This window comes from Triticum aestivum, chromosome 6B (genome assembly GCF_018294505.1).
Source record: "Triticum aestivum cultivar Chinese Spring chromosome 6B, IWGSC CS RefSeq v2.1, whole genome shotgun sequence".
Classification (NCBI taxonomy): Eukaryota; Viridiplantae; Streptophyta; class Magnoliopsida; order Poales; family Poaceae; genus Triticum; species Triticum aestivum.
In genome coordinates, this window is record NC_057810.1 from 580787243 (window position 1) to 580806947 (window position 19705).

The 19705-nt window shown below is 44.1% G+C and overlaps 1 pseudogene; it reads right to left on the bottom strand.

The window, feature by feature from the left end:
• Window positions 1–33: 33 nt before the first annotated feature.
• On the bottom strand, window positions 34–3001 carry LOC123134479 (uncharacterized; annotated as a pseudogene).
• Between the last annotated feature and the right edge of the window lie 16704 nt (window positions 3002–19705).

Below are 19705 nucleotides of genomic sequence, written 5' to 3' on the forward strand. Positions count from 1 at the left end.
ACGCGCGGCAGTGGACGGCGCGGACTACGAGGCTACCATGCTGGCGGCAGGCGCCCGGTCGCCCGCACGCGCGGCAGTGGAGGGCGCGGGCGGCACGAGATCTGCCGCGAGCAGTCGGCGCTTGCATGCGCGCCGCCAAAACTGCAAAGCAGTTAATGCACGACGGCACGGCCGTCCGTGCCGACTTTTTTTAAAAAAAACACGCCCTCACGGCTGCCAACTGCTCAGCTCGGCTCGCGCCCTCACGATTGCCAAGCGGCTCGGCTCGTCCCGCAGCCGCGTATACACGGGCGCGCGGGGGTATCGCCGCCGACGCGCGGGGGCAATTTTTTTTACTTATGACGATCGTGCCCCTGGCAGCGAAGGGGTATGGGTGAATCTCAGCCCTTGATGTATTTAAGGGGGGTGTACCGAAGCAGAAGTGCAGTAACAATTTATTAGTACCCTAGTCAATATGAGTGAGAACCAGATAGGAGCTTCAGTAAATTTTGCTCGAGATTACCTGGAGTACTTTTGATTTTGGCTGCGGCGAGCACAAATACAAAAGGAAACGAAGTTAGATGTCTGAACCTTTTTCAAAACAGTTGTGTTACCAGGTACAGTAACTGATTAATATTGGGGAACTGAATTTTCTTACAGAGTTGTCGGTTAAGGCGATTGTTCCTCCTGGGCGGAGTAGTCTGAATGCTTCCTTCGCTAATCCGATTATTGCTCGTGCTGGACACTCGTGGCACTGCAGGTGTTTATAGAATTGCACTTGCGGCATTAGTGGTGATTTGCGAGTTACCATTTCATTTTTCTACTTAAATGGTGATCTCTTGATAAAGGCTGACTTTGATTTCCCCCCCAGTAATTTACTTATTTTTCAAAGTCCTTAGCACAACGTTCATGTAAAGAAGTCTAGAATCCTAACTAGATGCAAAAATAGGCATATCACTACAATTGTGTAAAAACAAGAACACTTATTGTTTTGTCACTTCAACATTTTCAGTCTCTTTTAAAAAAACATTTTAGTCTTTTCACAAAAAAAAGTCTCTATCTCCCTTTCCAAGATTATTGAGGGTATCAGCTAATTAGACTACATTGGTTGATTTTTGAAAGAAAAAAAAATACAGGGAGGTTACATTAGTTTATTTCGTGATAACCATTTCGAGATATGATAGAAGTTACCACATAAGCAAGGGAGACGACGTCGAATGAATTTGGTGGCAACCCAGTCGCTTCACCGTTTGCATGAACCCAACGAATAGGGTTTTGTCGAGACAGCTGTTCTTCCTTCTGTGCTGCCACGGCCAGGAAGTAGGCTGATAGATCTAGTCCCTTAATCATTGAAAAAGCTCCAAATTAGCAAATCCATATAAAAACCAACCAAGGAATCGTCAATATGCAGAAAGAAAGCTATAAGCCTATAACACAATATGTTAACAACTTAATGTAGCTTAAGATTTGTGGTAAGAGCATGGCACCATGCCATCAAACTGAGGTCGAGAATATCGATACTACTAATATTACAGCATGATTTTTTTGTTTTGTTTTATCAGAGATCCTGATTGCTTTGATTTTCACAAGATCCAGAGATCCTGGATGCTTTGATTTTCACAAGATCCAGAGATCCTGGATGCTTTGATTTTCACAAGATTCAGAGCTCCTGGATGCTTTAATTTTCACAAGATTTGATCATTTCCCCCGAAACATGAGGAGATACTGAACCTTGGCAAGACAGTTTTCAGAGATGTGGCAAGAGATGCACTTACAACAGCCCTAGCCCAAGGAAACCTTTCAGCCAGGTATCTGGTGCTCACTCCAACAGAGCAGCCAATGTCCAAAATGTCATTGATCTGGCAGTTTTCCCCCGAGTACTTGAGGTGATGCTCCTCAATTGCATTCATCCAGTTTCCCCGAACAATCTTGTTCGCTTCTTCGATCGAAGTAGCCTCGGGTATGGCCCTCTTTGCAATGGACAAGGTTGCAGCCTCAGCCTCAGCTGCAGCCTGCATAATTGGTGATCAGCACGAGAGAGAAACAAGAGCTCTGCATTCAGTCGAACATATAAAGTGTGCAGAGAGAAGAGAGGGAAGCAAACAATTACCAGCCACGATAGGTTCCCTTCGTCATAGGCGTGGAATGGGCTCAGATAATCTGCTCAACATAAGCAAGCCATATTAATGCTTCTGCTTCCTTGAGATTTCAGTGTTGTGTCGATCAAATCATGGAATCAGAGGTGCAACTGAAGATAAAAGCATAATCTTCTCACTGTTAAAATTTATGCGATTGATACTACCACTATGGTACTAATTAATCAGCTAAATAAATATGTTATCGACCAAAAATAGCTGACGAAGAAGTGAGGGTGGTCGGGTTGGTGGGATGAACTGCTCACAGTCGGGGTAGACGATGTTGGGGTCTCTTATCCTCTCGAACACCTCGTACACGTCAGACTCCAGCACCTTCTTCGTCATCTCCCTCCACGGGATGTTGGACTTCTCCGCCGTCCTGGATAACAATCATCCATGGCCTCCATCACGACGTCCAAGTCCAACCACCACCACTACATTGCTGACGAGAAGCCCAACAGCTAACTAACTGACGGCCAATGGTGTGCGGTGCCTACCTGATGATGACCTCGCGGGAGGCGAGCTTCATGAGGGAGTAGAGCGGCTTAAAGGCGATGAGCGCGGCGACGAGCCGCGACACCGGCGTCTCCCCGGCCACGCCGGCCACTCCAGAGACCCCTCCTGCGGCGCGGCGCCGGTCACGGCAGCGATGACGACCGCATTTCGCCGACGGCCGCCACGGCTGATTTCTTTATGATGCCGCCCGAAGCCGCCGCTGGCGGTGGTGCCGGCGCGCCCGAGGATGGCTGCCATTTTAGGCCGCTCTGCTGGAAATGCTGTGGTGATTCTCTCCGCCGTCGTTCTGGCTCTACCGGAGCTCGCTGGTGTGGCTCTAGTGACGATGGCCTTTGATTGGCGCTTGGGATTGTGCTGCTATCTAGAGGGAAACTCTGCAGCCAATAGGATTATGGCACGTTTCCCTATGTATTTGAAGCTAATTTTTTGAAGAAAGGGAAGGAGAAATAAAAACGGAAGTGAGGGTGATGACAGCTCACCAAAAACTCATAGGGAGCACCTATGGCTCAGGTGCCTGGTTGTTTTTTTGTATCAGCCAATTGTTTTCATGGAACATCGGAGAGAATCCAACGAATTTAGTTGTCGAGAGAACAGAGATCCCACCACGCGCGCGCGCGCACACACACACACGAAGCATTAGGCTCGTACGAGAGAGGGGCTAAGGCGTTCGACAAGCCCTAGCCACCTCCTGCCATTTTCCCCGCTCTATAAACACTTAACTCCGAGTGAGGGGTGTTCGAAAATTCTGAGCGGACAACGGAAGTTTTGCCAAGTGCATTGGTGGTTCCGAGTAGAATGATTGGCGCTCTAAAGTGCTAGGGTTTGCAACAGTTATACCTGGATGAACTGCTTGGTGGTTCTGACCGAAAGAGCTTGGCGTCTCCGAAGATATGAAAGTTAGGTAGATATAGCAGAGGAATTGAAGATTTTTTTAGGGCATTTGGAGTTTGATCTTTAAACTCAAATAGAAAGAAACTCGGCATAGCTTCCTCATCACCTTTCGATAGTATTGACATGCTTATGAACTCAATGTGATCTTGAATCACTAAAATGAAAATGAAGAATTCTAAGCTTGGCCAACACTTGTCTTCATGATAATTTGTGGGGGCGCATTTCATTTCCTTTGGAGCACGCACAAGGACCTTTCGGGAGATAAGCTAGATAAGCAGTAGTTCCTTGAGATATGTTGCCAACAATTATAAAAATCCACCAAGCGGATTAGATTCACTTTCAGCCGCATGTCCCCCTCGTTGTCTGGGGGCTCCAAGGCCCTCACCGAGGCGGAGTGGTGACGGGCGTGTCGGTCAACCACCTTTGCCAGGACGTAGGTAGCATCGTATTGGGTGCTCACCAACGAGGAGCTAGCGGCGGCACGGGCCACTGACCTGTCCAAGACCACTAAGAAGACTGACAAGCGCCATTGGCGTCGGACCAGCCATGGCCTCTATAAGATAGGGTTCCTGGTGTTGGGTAACGCAACAGAAAACAAAAAAAAATCGACCTACGCACCAGCCCAGGATCACTATGGAGACTGCATACATGGTTTGATCTTTTTCGTTACCAACTCGTAGCGCAGCAGAAGTAGAGTTGATGACGAACGACGGTGCAGATCCCCGCAGTTAGGATTTACAACCTCCCAACCGTGAGGATGTATACCCTCATCCGCCCCACGGACAGCCCTCCGGGAGGCGGTCGGACAGTCCCTCGGACTGTGTCGCGGACAGCCCTTCGGGAGGACCCTCAAAACTCAGACGGTCACTCAGACAGCCCATCGGGAGGACTCACAGAACTCGGACCGTCACTTGGACAGCCCTTCGGGAGGCACTCTCAAAACAGGCCCTCAGGTAAAAGGATCGAAACTACGACCTCTCTACGGGGTTGCACACATACGGTGTCATCTATCCGGCAGGGCTTCGCCGTCCAGAACTAGTTCCCACCGGAACCCACACAACCTTTCGGCTCTAAGAAACTATTTCGCTGGGAGGGAGAGAGAAGCCAGATCATGCATGACACTTGTATGTGAGAAAGAGTGTGTCTTTAGGCAGCCCCCTCCACCCCTATTTATAGGCCAAGCCCCAGGGTCGTTTCTCCAAGAAGCCAAGGGGATATAATACCAAAAGGCCCTCAAGGTGGCTTCTCCAAGAAGCCAAGCAAAAAGCACTTTCACTATTCATGACGACATTTTTCAGCGTCCGTTCGAACTGAAAATATTTATGTGGGCTAAGAACATTTCCAGTACCCACTAAAATAATTTTCAACGCGTTCCGAAACAATTTCGGTTTATTGATTTTCATCTGCGAAAAGCAAGCAAGAATGCGTTTTCACTATTCATGAAGACAATTTTTCGCGTCCATTAAATCCAAAAATATTTCTGTGGGTCTTAGAATAATTCCAGTACCCACTAAAATGATTTTGGATTCGTTCTGAAACAATTTCAGATTAGTGAATTTCATCTGCGAAAAACAACCAAAGCGGTACCGGCAGCTCCGAAACATTTTCGGTTTTTATCCCCAAAAATTCCCAGAAGTTTCCAGAATAATTCTGGCACCCTCCAAGAATTATCAGGCATGTCCCGAAACCAATTTGACTTAATGGTATATCCCGAAACAACTTTTCGGTGTTCCGAAACTATTTCACTATTCTCTCTCTGGAACTCTTCCATTGTCTCCGAAACTTTTTCGGCAAATTTCTCTCAGACTCCCTGTCTAGTATTCAGCAGATAGATGACCCTTAACCGTGTGACCCTATAGGTTCGGTGAAGCATAGACATGACCGGAACACTTTTTGATCAATGATCAACATCGGAGCCATGGACACCCATATTGACCCCTATATCCACACGAATTAATATTCGAGTGAACCTCCAGTTGCCATGTGCTATTCCTGTTGCTTCGCGGTATGTTAAAAAGACCCAAGGTGAGATTTACTTGCATCCCCATGGATCAACAACTTGTCCACTATGCTAGTTACCTCATTACTGGTTTTGTTCTCTTTTCTCGTTTCCGTGTTCCGGCATCCCTGTGATCAAATCACACTGTGTCTGGCCAGACGATGATGGATACCGTAACACCGAGAGGGCCCGAGAATATCTCTCCATCATCGGAGGAGCAAATCCCAATATTGAGGTATCAAGTTACTTGACATACTTTTCCATGAACCCGTAAGCCGCCGTAATAGCCACCCATTTACGGATGACGTTTAACAAACCCCAAAGTTCATGAAGCAAGCATGAAGAAACTCGATACTCTCATGGTCTAAGGAATCATGCAAACATTAACCATCTCTGTGTTATGTACCATTAACTTGTGACGAATGAATCTCATAGCATAACATAAATCCGGGTCGATTCAACACAAATGTTCTCTTAACATTGTGCCCTCAAAATTGCTGGCATTGGCATGCCCATGATCAGGAAAACAGAACCATCATGCAACACTTGAGCTAGTCTTAGAGGCCAGACTAAGAATACTTCTTACCGTTTATTATTCCACACGTGCATATGAGTCTTCCTCCGAGCCTCGTGTTATTGCAGACTCGAGAACCATAGCAGTTATAGCATGGAACATAAACATAATTATGAACTTGGAGATAAATAATTTCATTTATTATTGCCTCTAGGGCATATCTCCTATAGACTCCCACTTGCACTAGAGTCAATAATCTAGTTAATGCTAATGCACTTTACACCTATGGCATACTGGTGTAAAAAATGCTTCACATGTGGTATAGCCTGATGTCCATTGGATCTGGCAACTTCAGCTCCGTGTGTATCTCTGCATATCCTCGCGTTTTCACGCTTTCAAAAAATTCATATTTTGTGCGGACTTGGCTTTGTATATATGTGAATCATTGGTCGAAACCTGATTCCTCAGACTGAGCTATGGAGCAACTATCGATCTGTAGTAGTGTCCCATTGACCAAAGCCTTCTTGGAACCATACTAAGTTCATGAATGGACTATATGATTCAACATCTTTCTCTTTGTCACTTCTAAATCGGCAACATACTTCGCCTTTGTTATAGAATTCGCCACAGTAACTTGTTTGGAATAATTTCCAACTAACTGTGCCACCATATTGTGTGTTACACAAAACCCTAAATTTAAATCGAAAAATCGCATGGAGAAAATATGAAGACTGTATCGACGTAACCTTTTACAACGAACTCTTCATGATCTCCACTTGCGAGGAAACATGTCATAAGTTCTACTTTAGTACTCAATGACCCTTTTTCACTATTGTCCCATGATCGGTACTTTTGATCACTTTGGTATCTATACTCGCAATGGCTTGTGAGTATTGGACATATCTGGTTCTTTTACATACCATGGAATACATGATTAATCCAAACACATGAGTGTGTGGAATCTCCATCATGTATTTTGCTCATCAGTGTTTTGGGACACTGATTCTTGCAAAAACTCTTTCCATGTGACTTCGGCAAGAATCACTCCTTGTCATTCTTAGTGCTAAACGGTTTTAGCATCTTGTCAATATGTATTTTTGCTCAGCCCCATTAGGTAAATATATCTCCACAGATCATTATGCCTAATATCAAGGCTATTTAGCCCAAGCGCTTCATCGGAAAACTCTTTTCAAATGAAGTCCTAAGTCGTGTCAAGAAATTTATTTCCAATTAACAATGTGTCAAGCACAAAAGGTTTTCAGAAATATTATTATGCTCCCACTTACTTTCTTGAAACCACAAGCATCTTCGTTACTCATTGATGAAGTGAAACACCTTTGACCATTCCATCAAAAACGAAGATTCCAACTCCATTTTGCTCTCTTCTGTCCATTGCTGGAACTCTGAAGTTTGCATACTTACTAGCATACTCGGGACTGACAAAATACTATGGATTGTATCACATACAAGTCCTAGGTTGTATTTCCATTTCATGGAAATTATTTTGTCATCCATGTTGCATATCTCATGTTTGAAATATGTATTAATTGCTAGTTTAACCCGAACCGACTTTAAGCATTGCTATGGTGAGACAATCTCATTGTAGTCAACTCCTTGAACTTGTTATTGCAACAAGTCGAGCTTAATGGATAAAACAATTTTATCCATATCAGTTTATAGTCCCATTACAATCCGTTAGACTCCAAGTATTTCGGAGGGTTTATCAAGATTTAAATCTTGAATCATTTATGAAAACTATCTCGGATTATATTGGCATTCAGCCAATTCCGGAGTCAGGGCCCATCAATACTTCCTTGTGTATCATAGGTATACTATTGTCTAACAACAATATCTCGTTTGTGCACCTAAGAGGTTTGCACGATCTTTGCCTATGTTGTTCAGCTACAAGTTCGACCGAAGTCCATACATCTAATGTAGAGGCTTCCGTATCAGTCGTAGAAGGAAACTCTGGAATTACTTCCAAGGTTCCTTTCCTTTGACCTGACGACGAAGATACTTGTTATCTCGTCGAGTTGCACTGTCCTCCCAATTACCCTTTTGCAAGAACTATTCTCTTTAAAAGCATACTGTTTTGTGGCAAAAATCCTTTGCCTCGGTATAGTGGTGGGGGAATACCCAATGACTTGGGATAACTTACAAAGTAGCACTTCTCTGATTTGGAATTGGTTTGTAACCTTTTACACAAGCCCCATATTCTAAATGTTAAGAAAAGATATAACATGGTTGGGTACCATACCATGCCATCATTTTAACAGACCTGATGGAGCTCTTTTCAGTGTAAAATCCGCAGTCTCTAAAGCATTACTCTTTAAAAGTGATAATGGCAAATTTATTTATGTCATCTTTGATCTTACCATGTCATAAATGGTGTGGTTACATCTTCACAAACATTCCACTCATAGTGGTGTTCCGGGAGTTGTAAGTTATGAAACTCTTTTCACAACTCATCAGACATTCGCTAAACTTGTACCTCAAATATTCCTTTCTGCAAGAAAATTGCAGAAACATAATTTCCTTGTTACAATAACTTCTACTTCATTTTTGAAAACCTTTCGAATGATTTCAAAAGATCCATACTTACGTCTCATCAAGCAAATATCCATATATCTACTTGAGTCATTTCTGAAGATATATAAATCCACTACTTGCAACAACATTTATTGAACTACACACATCAAAATGTATGCTCACCAATAAGTTTGTTGCTCGTTCCTTATGGCCTGTGAACGGTATTTCAGTCACTTCACTTTTTGGAGAAAAGTTGCAAGTGTCAGATGATTCAAAATCAAACGACTTCAAAATCCATTATAATGGAATTTTTCCATGTGGGTTTCTCCAATGTGACCAAATGCAGTGCCACACATTTGTGGAATTCGCATAGTCTTGCGACATTTAGCGTCAGTGTTATGGATGTATCATTTTACCATCAATATTCATAACGTACATCCCATCTTGGATGGAAGCATGGCCCTTCATGTTATTCATAATACTGAACAACATTTGTTCTGTTATGAACAACCCTTTTGCAATAAACATTGTGCAATGGGCTAGAGTGTAAGAAACTCTAAAATGAATTATGAGAGGAAACATAGAGGTAATATATTAACATCATTATTCATAACATACATCTCATCCATAATGAAAGTATGGCCCTTATGTTTATTCATAATACTGAACATCAAAAGTTCTCTTATGAATAACCTTCTTGCAAGATAACTTATGCAAAGGGCTAGAGTGTGAGAAACTCCAAAATGAATTATGAAAGAAAATACATAGGTAATACACCGATGGAAGGTATAGTAACTTTCACTATGTTCCCAGCATGTATTAAAACCTCATTCCTGGCTAGTCCTTTTAGGCCATAGTAGCTCTTACATTGATTCGTAACAGAATGCAGTCGAGCGGGTATCTTTGCGATTAACTCACAATACCCAAGAATTAGTGATTACCATGTTTAACCATAATTCCCAAGATCTATATCTTTGACCAGCCTTCTATACATCAAAAACTTGTATGACATTCATACATGAGATGGATATTCCAGTCATCTTTCTTTCTGCCTTTATACTTCTAAGAGTTTAACTTTTAGAATTTCTCCTACTCGCAAAATAAGCACCCAACTTAAGAGTGGCGATAGCCCCGGACTTCCTAGGCGTGTAAGTCATACGAACACCCTTTGGACACTTCCTTTCTCTTTAAGTTGTTGTTTTATTCACCTTTCATCGTATGACATGCGTTCTTCTAGATCCCTCTCTTAACAGTCTAATGCATAGTAAACACCTTACTAATAATTTGCAAACAAACATTGCTTTGGATATTTCATATCTTTCAGCCTTTGTTTGTATCTGAAAATTAATTTTCAGTTCCATGAATATCACATAACTATCCCAAAACTTTCGAAGTTCGGGTTTCATGGAAGCAAACATATTGCACTTGAACGTAACACAATTCTAGCTTTTAGATCGAAGGATGAGAGTCACATCATCCATAGCATTTGTGGGAGGATACCGAAAGCATGCGATAGGACAAAGTCCTTCTCGGCACTCTTGAGGACAATCCTCACATTACGTTACCAATCGTAAAGTTTTAACTAGATATTTAACAACTATTCAATTTTATCAGGGAAGGTGGAAACGCGAGCCATTATTCTACAACTATTTTGCAAGAAACACTTAGACAGTGTTCATAATTAATTGCACTGAGAATTAAACATGTTAATTCAACTGTGCGCTCCCACTCAAATCAATATCTCTCAAAATTGATTATGAGTGACACAAGACCAGCATATCCATTCAACGCCATTGAACGAGATGAACACTGATGGCGTGAAATTCAATCGGTAGGCAAACTTGCCGATCACATCTCTATGTGACTCTTGTTCATCTTTCGATGGGCGTGTTCCGACCTCAGGGAGATCCTTCCAGAACATCAAGACAACCAAGTGATCTTGCTGCGAGGTCTCAACTCACCCGCCTCATACTTCCCTAATCGTTCGTACCCAGGGAGATCCTGCGATACCCCGAAAAGTTAGGTGCCGTGACAGTGCTACACTTGGGAGAACACTAACTACTTGATTTTTTTGAGAGATCACCCTAATAAAAGCGACTACCGCGTAATCAAGAAGGGTGCATCAAGAGGGATAAACATCTCAGGTAATTCATAATAGCATGATATGGTATAGCCTCTTCTGACGGAGAAGTCAAGTATTTCTTCGTCTTCGGCATTCATGTCGGTGTTCACCTTCGCGAAGATTGCCACCACCTTGTCGATGCACCAGATAATATCGCTATCTCCATAGTGGATAAAATAAATGCATTACTTATGGTTGACACATAGGTCATTAAAGTGCAATCATATGGCTCCAGCCATCATGCCGAATCATGACACACATGTCATGTTAATTACATCATATAGTCATCTCATACATAATCAAATTGAATATGAGAATTGCTATACCACATCACATGCACATGAAAACCCTCCTGCAAAACCAAGTTAGACGTTTCTTACCGGTTCATGCAAAAACTTGTTTTTCGTGGCCTCTAAGGTTTCGACTTAAACCGCAGCTACCAATGTTTTATCATCAAGTATGATTATTAAAGTTGCTAGATTAACATCTCGGGGTGTATGAAACACGAGATAATTAAATCTTGAGCCCCATATAAACTTCGTCATACGCATGACCCCCGTGCAGATCATATCTGCAATGCCCTTTGTTTTGACTACAGCAGAACCCAAAGAACTGATAGCACTTCCATGATCAATCAGGATCATGGATTGCCAGAACTTTCTCACATTCCACCATGATGTCTCGAGATTGTGCAAACGCAAATTCTAGGGAAGCAACAAGAACATCAGGTAATAGATTTCATCTGCCACCCGCATAAATAATTTTCAGCAATAGATCTCATCTACTCCAAAATTATATTATGCAATACCCATACATCTCCATGTATTCTAGATTGTAACCTGCATCTACGCATAGCACGGGTCTTGATGCCACTATTGGGTAACACAGCAGAAAACATAAATTTTCCGACCTACGCACCAGCCCAGGACCACTATGGAGACTGCATACATGGTTTGATCTTTTTTGTTACCGACTCGTAGCGCAGCAGAAGTAGAGTCTATGACGAACGGCAGTGCAGATCCCCGCAGCTAGGATTTACATCCTCCCAACCGCGAGGATGTATACCCTCATCCGCCCCACGGACAGCCCTCCAGGAGGAGGTCGGACAATCCCTCGGACTGTATCGCGGACAGCCCTTCGGGAGGACCCTCAAAACTCAGACGGTCACTCGGACAGCCCTCCGGGAGGACTCACAGAACTCGGACCGTCACTTGGACAACCCTTCAGGAGGCACTCTCAAAACAGCCCCTCGGGCCAAAGGATCGAAACTACGACCTCTCTACGGGGATGCACACATACGGTGTCATCTATCCGGCAGGGCTTCGCCATCCAGAACTAGTTCCCACCGGAACCCAGACAACCTTTCGGCTCTACAAAACTATTTCGCTGGGAGGGAGAGAGAAGCCAGGTCATGCATGACACTTGTATGTGAGAAAGAGTGTGTCTTTAGGCAGCCCCTCCACCCCTATTTATAGGCCAAGCCCAAGGGTGGCTTCTCCAAGAATCCAAGGGGATAATACCAAAAGGCCCCCAAGGTGGCTTCTCCAAGAAGCCAAGGAAAAAGCACTTTCACTATTCATGATGACATTTTTCAGCGTCCGTCGAACTGAAAATATTTATGTGGGCTCAGAACATTTCCAGTACCCACTAAAATAATTTTCATCGCGTTTCGAAACAATTTCGGTTTAGTGATTTTCATCTACGAAAAGCAAACAAGAATGCGTTTTCACTATTCATGAAGACAATTTTTCGCGTCCATTAAATCCGAAAATATTTCTGTGGGTCTTAGAATAACTCCAGTACCCACTAAAATGATTTTGGATTCGTTCTGAAACAATTTTAGAGTAGTGAATTTCATCTGTGAAAAACAACCAAAGCGGTACCAACAGCTCCGAAACATTTTCACTTTTTATCCCCAAAAATTACCAGAAGTTTCCAGAATAATTCTGGCACCCTCCAAGAATTATCAGGCATGTCCCGAAACCAATTTGACTTAATGGTATATCCCGAAACAACTTTTCGGTGCTACAAAACTATTTCGCTATTCTCTCTCTGGAACTCTTCCATTGTCTCCGAAACGTTTTCGGTAAATTTCTCTCAGACTCCCTGTCTAGTATTCAGCAGATAGATGACCCTTAACCTTGTGACCCTAAAGGTTTGGTGAAGCATAGACATGACCGGAACACTTTTTGATCAATGATCAACGTCGGAGCCGTGGACACCGATATTGATCCCTATACCCAGACGAATGAATATTCGAGTGAACCTCCAGTTGTCGTGTGCTATTCCTGTTGCTTCGCGATATGTTAGAAAGACCCAAGGTGAGATTTACTTGCATCCCCGTGGATCAACAAATTGTCCATTATGCTAGTTACCTCGTTACTAGTTTTGTTCTCTTTTCTCGTTTCCGTGTTCCGGCATCCCTATGATCAAATCACACTGTGTCTGGCCAGGCAATGATGGATAGCGTAACACCAAGAGGGCCCGAGAATATCTCTCCATCATTGGAGGAGCAAATCCCAATCTTGAGCTATCAAGTTACTTGACATACTTTTCCATGAACCCGTAAGCCGCCGTAATAGCCACCCATTTACGGATGACATTTAACGAACCCCAAAGTTCATGAAGCAAGCATGAAGAAACTCGATGCTCTCATGGTCTAAGGAATCATGCAAACGTTAATCATCTCTGTGTTATGTACCATTAACTTGTGACGAATGTATCTCATAGCATAACATCAATCCGGGTCGATTCAACACAAATGTTCTTTTAACATTGTGCCCTCAAAATTGCTGGCATTGGCATGCCCATGATCAGGAAAACAGAACCATCATGCAACACTTGAGCTAGTCTTAGAGGCCAGTCTAAGAATACTTCTTACCGTTTATTATTCCACACATGCATATGAGTCTTCCTCCGAGCCTCGTGTTATTGCAGACTCGAGAACCATAGCAGTTATAGCATGGGACATAAACATAATTATGAACTTGGAGATAAATAGTATCATTTATTATTGCCTCCAGGGCATATCTCCTACACCTGGGAGCAACTCCAACCGACGGACGCAAACAGACGCAGAGTTGGTCCGCTTTTTGTCCAGTTGGGTTGACCGTAGGGGTGGCATCTGACCCCGTCCTTGCTTTGTTGGCCAGTGCGCCCAGTTGGCCAACGTATTTCGTCTGCGTGACCGGTATGCGGTCATATTTACACAACTTTTGCATATAATCTAAACATTTCCCAAAGTTTAAATCACATATTCCATCCGTCCCATAATATAAGAACATTTTTGACACTAGTGTAGTGTTAAAAACATTCTTATATTTTGGGACAGAGGGAGTAGTTTTTATATCACAATAATAAATAGTTTACGACCAAATAAAAACCTCATAGTTTACAAACCAAATGAAATTTAAATTGTCACAAATACATTGAAAGAAAAAGAGTCGATACATCTATTGGTTGCCAAGGTGAGTCCATGTATGCTCAACCAAATCATTTTGGAGTTGAATGTGAGTTGTCCAATCATGCATTTCATGATGAAATTGGGTGAACTCTACAAGCGTTGCCGGTCCATGCTTAGACACAACATTTTCACCTTGAAATTGAAACCCTTGGTCGAAGATTTGGTCCTCACGCTCATCCTCTATGATCATGTTGTGCGTGATTACACAAGCAGTCATCACCCCCCACATCTTTTTGGTGCTCCATGTTCTAGCAGGGTACTGAACGATAGCCCATCGAGATTGAAGCACGCCAAAAATACGCTCTGCATCCTTCCTAGCACTCTCTTGTGCTTGGGAAAACCTAGCCCTCTTCTCTCCGACCCGGTTGGAGATTGTCTTCACAAGAGTTGACCAGTTATGATAGATACCATTAGGTAGGTAGTATCTCTTGTTATAGTGGTGGCCATTGATCTCAAAGTTGATCTCTGGGCAGTTGCCTTCTGCATGCCTTCCGAACACTGGAGAGCGCTGAAGCACGGTGATCTCATTGTGAGAACCAGCCATGTCGAAAAAAGAGTGTCAAATCCAGAGATCTTGTGATGCCAGAGCTTCAAGTATGGCAGTGCAACCTTTAATATGCCCCTTATGTTGCCCTTTCCAAGTAGTTGGACCATTCTTCCACTTCCACTGCATACAATCTATGCTGTCAAGTATTCCTGGGAAGCCTCTCTCTTCATTGCTCGCCAACAACCGGGTTGTGTCGGCAACATTTGGCTCTCTCAAGTACTCCAGACCAAACACTGCTACCACAGCCTTGCAGACCTTGTACAATGATACAAGGCATGTGGGGTCACTCATGAGGGCATGTTCATCAATAAGATCACCAGGAATTCTATATGCAAGCATCTGAATAGCTACAGTGCCTTTCTGATAAGAGGAGAAGCCATCCTTTCCAAGGACATCCTCCTTACATATGAAATAATCATCATACACCATAACTCCCTCCCGAATACATTTGAACACATGTCTCGCCATGTGGAAGCGGTGTCAGAAAATCTTGGGATTGTAGAGTGGGGACACGCACTGGAAGTAATTGGTGAAGAGTAGGCAATGGCCGCTCCCTTCGTTGTGATTCAACGCCAGAGCATGGACTGGGATCGATCCCTTAAACCTCGGCCGCTACCTAGCAATGTGGTCACTGAAGACCATAGTCGCAACCACAAAATCCTCATCGTTTGATGATGAAGTTATTGTCCTCCCACTGTCCATGGTACCTTGCGGGCAAAATGCCAAATGCCTTGCAGGCGGGCGACCGATGAAGATCCCAACACCTCTCCCCCGTACAGGGAGCAAAGCCTATAGAAGTTGAGGCGGTCGTGGAGCAAGGCCAGGGAACATGGAGTGAGGCCGGTGGACATGGCGCGGGGTTGACGGGCGTGAAAGCAAAGTGATGGCGTGGCGGTGGAGGTGCTACGACTGATGCGGTGGTTGCTTTTTCCGTCTATTTTGACCCAAATGAAAGCGCACAGACAAAATGTGTCGGTGTGTTGGAGTTACACTGAGGTCGGGGTGAGCCGCTCGTGAGAAGGACAGGGCGTGGCTTAAGGAAGAAGAGGACACACAACGGATTCGCCGAATCCAGCGCGAGGGCATTGCCATGGTTGGCCTGGCTTACCCAAGCGCCAGGACTACAGAAGTGACGACGATGGCGAAAATGACAGTGGTTTGACTTGCCTTAGAGGTCATGCCTATGAGGTCACCGTTTGCTATTTAGTTTAGGTTTAATTTAGTTTCTTCTATTCAGCTTAGGTTTAATCGAGTTTATGACTAATTTGGGTAGTTTGCATGTAATATATATATCATACTTGGATAAATTTCGTCCGAATTTGATGTTGGAAATGTTTGAAATTGGTTGTGTGTGGGGGGGGGGAAGGTTGAGAGTTTGCGTTGGATCACTAGCAATGGTCCGATGCATGCAAACATGTTCAACCATGCCCGCGGGCATTATAACATCTATAGCCGAATGTCCCAAACCCGCCTCATACGTCTGGGCGGGCCTGAGCGCCCGGTCACTGACCCGTCACGATTTTTTACCCAGACGGCCACCTCAAACGGGCCTCCAACGCCCGGGATGAACGGCAGCACTCATATCCAGCCCAAATATGGGGTGGATATGGGGGCACCCCGGCAGGCCTAGGCGCGTCCTCCATGTAGGACTGACGATGGGGTCCCGCACGGACTCGCCCGGAAACCCGACCGTCTGACAGACACCTCTTCCGTCGTCGTGGTGCGAACGCCATGTGGTGCCGCTCTGGCTCGTTGCTCGAGGCCAAATCCGACTATTTAAGATGACCGCCATCCCCCAGTAGTAGCCCATCCACCTCCTTCCTCTCTGACCCAAGCCCGTCTAATGCAGAGCATCCTTCCATCATCACCATGGACTCTACACTAATGCATCAACCACCACGTGGACCTATGACAAGAGCTCGAGCACGCGCAATGGAAACCGAGGTGAACTCACTCCTTCACTAGATCAACATGGACACGAGTGGGACTTGGATGCTACCTCACCATAATGCATTATGTATCATTAGGTATGAGGAACACCATTGTGGAGGAGGATAAGCATCCCAAGCCCCCAAGGAAGGAAAAGGAGTCCACGAAGAAGGGCATGAAGATCCACGAAGACAGAGGCCAGCAGCTGGAAGAAGTTCTACCCAAGTGACCCCGTGCACATGGGCTCCGATACATCTCCAACGTATCTATAATTTATGAAGCATTCATGCTATATTATTATCTGTTTTGAATGTTTATGGGTTTTATTATACACTTTTATATTACTTTTGGGACTAACCTATTAACCGGAGGCCTAGCCCATATTGCTGTTTTATTGCCTATTTCAGTGTTTCGAAGAAATGGAATATCAAACGGAGTCCAAATGGAATGAAACCTTTGGGAGCGTGATTTTTCGAACGAACATGATCCGGGAGACTTGGAGTACAAGCCAGGGAAGCTTCAAGGAGCCCAGGAGACAGGATGGCGCGCCCATCCCCCTGGGTGCGCCCCCCTGTCTCGTGGGCCCCTTGTGGCTCCCCGACCGACTTCTTTCGCCTATATATTCCCATATACCCTAAAACCTCGAATACGAAGATAGATCGGGAGTTCCGCCACCGCAAGCTTCTGTAGCCACCAAAAACCTCTCTGGAGCCCGTTCCGGCACCCTGCCGAAGGGGGAATCCATCACCGGTGGCCATCTTCATCATCCCGGCGCTATCCATGACGAGGAGGGAGTAGTTCACCCTCGGGGCTAAGGGTATGTACTAGTAGCTATGTGTTTGATCTCTCTCTCTCTCTCTCTCTCTCTCTCTCTCGTGTTCTCTCTATGGCACGATCTTGATGTATCGCGAGCTTTGCTATTATAGTTGGATCTTATGATGTTTTTCCCCCTCTACTCTCTTGTGATGAATTGATTTTTCCCTTTGAAGTCATCTTGTCGGATTGAGTCTTTAAGGATTTGAGAACACTTGATGTATGTCTTGCCGTGCTTATCTGTGGTGACAATGGGATATCACGTGATCAGCTTGATGTATGTTTTGTTGATCAACTTGCGGGTTCTGGCCATGAACCTATGCATAGGGGTTGGCACACGTTTTCGTCTTGACTCTCTGGTAGAAACTTTGGGGCACTCTTTGAAGTACTTTGTGTTGGTTGAATAGATGAATCTAAGATTGTGTGATGCATATCGTAAAATCATGCCCACGGATACTTGAGGTGACAATGGAGTATCTAGGTGACATTAGGGTTTTGGTTGATTTGTGTCTTAAGGTGTTATTCTAGTATGAACTCTTTGATGGATTGAACGGAAAGAATAGCTTTGTGTTATTTTACTACGGACTCTTGAATAGATCGAGCAGAAAGGATAACTTTGAGGTGGTTTAGTACCCTACCATAATCTCTTCGTTTGTTCTCCGCTATTAGTGGCTTTGGAGTGACTCTTTGTTGCATGTTGAGGGATAGTTGTATGATCCAATTATGTTATTATTGTTGAGAGAACTTGCACTAGTGAAATTATGAACCTTAGGCTTTGTTTCCTACAATTGCAATACCGTTTACACTCAATTTTATCATTAGTTACCTTGCTGTTTTTATATTTTCAGATTACAGAAACCTATATCTACCATCCATAATGCACTTGTATCACCATCTCTTTGCCGAACTAGTGCACCTATACAATTCACCATTGTATTGGGTGTGTTGGGGACACAAGAAACTCTTTTTTATTTGGTTGCAGGGTTACTTGGGAGAGGCCATCTTCATCCTATGCCTCCCACGGATTGATAAACCTTAGGTCATCCACTTGAGGGAAATTTGCTACTGTCCTACAAACCTCTGCACTTGGAGGCCCAACAACGTCTACAAGGAGAAGGTTGTGTAGTAGACATCAAGCTCTTTTCTGGCGCCGTTGCCGGGGAGGCTAGGTAAGCGGCACTCACACCCCATCAACTAAGCTCTTTTCTGGCGCCGTTGCCGGGGAGGTGAGTGCTTGAAGGTATATCTTTAGATCTTGCAATCGAATCTTTTTTGTTTCTTGTTTTATTACTAGTTTAGTTTATAAAAGAAAACTACACAAAAAAATGGAATTGAGTTTGTCTCATACGCTTCATCATTTTAATATCTTTCATGAGTATGATGAAAAGGAAAATTGTGCTCAAGTGCTAGAAGAAGAAATCTATAAAATGCTTGATACTAAATCTTTGAATGATGAGAATGATTGCAATGTTATTAGTATGAGCTCTTTGAATATCCATAGTACTAATGATGATTGCACTAGTTATGTTGAAAATGTCTCTTATAAGCATGTCGATTTTTGTGGAGTAGATTGGGTTTGCAAGTACAAACCAAATAGGGAAAATAGATATTGCCAGAGGCATAAGTATTTAGAAACTAAAGGGTTGCAAGAAAGTCTTGATGTTTGTGCTGAAAAATTCAATATTTTTCACGCTCCTTGTGAACTTTGCAATGAACATGGTTGTCGGTGTCAAAACCGGCGGATCTCGGGTAGGGGGTCCCGAACTGTGCGTCTAGGCGGATGGTAACAGGAGACAAGGGACACGATGTTTTTACCCAGGTTCGGGACCTCTCGATGGAGGTAAAACCCTACTCTTGCTTGATTAATATTGATGATATGGGTAGTACAAGAGTAGATCTACCACGAGATCGGAGTGGCTAAACCCTAGAATCTAGCCTATGGTATGATTGTTGTCTTTTCTACGGATTAAAACTCTCCGGTTTATATAGACACCGGAGAGGGCTAGGGTTACACAGAGTCGGTTACAATGGGAGGAGATCTTCATATCGTATCGCCAAGCTTGCCTTCCACGCCAAGGAAAGTCCCATCCGGACACGGGACGGAGTCTTCAATCTTGTATCTTCATAGTCCGGGAGTCCGGCCAAAGGTCTTAGTCCGGCCATCCGGACACCCCCTAATCCAGGACTCCCTCAGTAGCCCCTGAACCAGGCTTCAATGACGACGAGTCCGGCGCGCAAGTTGTCTTCGGCATTGCAAGGCGGGTTCCT